Genomic DNA, 1,653 nt, shown 5'->3' on the forward strand with positions numbered 1-1,653 from the left:
CTGTCTGTTCCGCATGTACGCTAGAAAGCGATTTGCATAGAGTACAAGTTGGCGATAAATTGACATAATCGTCAGCAAATGAACTTTCGCTTCACGTAGACCTTTCCGTGCTTGGACCAATCGGAGACTTGTGGGTGGGCAGATTAGGTGATGAAATGGGAGGTACCTATGATCAGTACGTGAGTAGGCCAACCTGACTGTAAACTACTGTATGTGGCAGTACATTGAATAGGCCTAATCACATTTTAATGGCTGCTAACATTGAATGCATAAAGGCTGACCATAAAAGACAGGCCACTTCATGAGTTCGGTGCATTGTATAGGATCTATATAATTGAAAACTCAAAACTGTTGTGCAAAAAAATCAACCTACTCTGCAGATACCTGAGATGCTTTCATATTTAAAAGCTACCACTGGTATTTACATTCAGATTGCCTGACTCTCTCTCTGTCTCTCTCCCTCTGTATGTGTGTGTGTGTGTGTGTGTGTGTGTGTGTGTGTGTGTGTGTGTGTGTGTGTGTGTGTGTGTGTGTGTGTGTGTGTGTGTGTGTGTGTCTGTGTGTAAAATCACATTTTTAGGGAATATGGAGCAGTACTTTTTACAGTGGGGACACACTGTATCTTACCTTCTCTCACATTATCTCTACCAAGTGTGTGTACTGTATGTGTGTGTGTGTGTGTGTGTGTGTGTGTGTGTGTGTGTGTGTGTGTGTGTGTGTGTGTGTGTGTGTGTGTGTGTGTGTGTGTGTGTGTGTGTGCGTGCGTGCGTGTGCATGTGTGTGTGTGTGTTATTTATTTGTAGTGGTGCCCCCAAACCCGTCATAGAAAGGTAGATCTATGTGATGCAGTCCATCAAGGTGGCTTTGCAGTTTGAAATGAAGCCTCATATTTCTACACTGACCAGTTTAAACTGCCATTCGGATATTGTATATTATTCTATATGAAGTAAGACAACATTCATGCCACTATAAAAACATGTATGTGATAAATTTGGCAAAATATTTGCACCCTCTAGTGGGATGTTTGTTCAATATGCATTGTTGCCATCTGGTGGCCCAATGCACAAACTAACAAGGATATCAAAGAACATAAAAGTTACAGTTTCATAACAAACTCCAGTAAATGATTGCCTACTTCCAACATTTAAATCCGTGTATTTTCATTTGATAAATAGGCCCTAACGCATGTATTTTCCCCCAATAAAACAATACAGATTCATTCAAATTCAAAGCAATCTTTTTTCAATGTTGCTGTAATGAACAAAATGATTCTATCATCATCTTTGTCGTAGTCCTCTGACGGTGTGGTTCTCAAGTCTCTGAAGGATTTCTCTGACTGTGATGTGGAAAAATGTCCCAAGCACACTGTAGATGAGCCTGAATAAGATATAACAGTTTATAATCAGCTTAATTTGACATTTACGGCACGTTGTCATCACATATTGCATTCAGTCTATAAACCATCGTACCACTTGTAATATTGTGACACTGACCTTTTTGTGATGGAGGAAATTCTCCAGTTTGTTAAAGCATGTAGTCACTGGCTCATGGTCAGCATTTGAATGGAGGTGTGCCACTGCCTATGGTCGGAATAAATATGAGCTATAAGTAAATAAAAAAACACACGTGGAAAACTAAAATGTGAAGATGATA

The sequence above is a fragment of the Salvelinus namaycush genome, chromosome 33 (genome assembly GCF_016432855.1).
Source record: "Salvelinus namaycush isolate Seneca chromosome 33, SaNama_1.0, whole genome shotgun sequence".
Taxonomy (NCBI): Eukaryota; Metazoa; Chordata; class Actinopteri; order Salmoniformes; family Salmonidae; genus Salvelinus; species Salvelinus namaycush.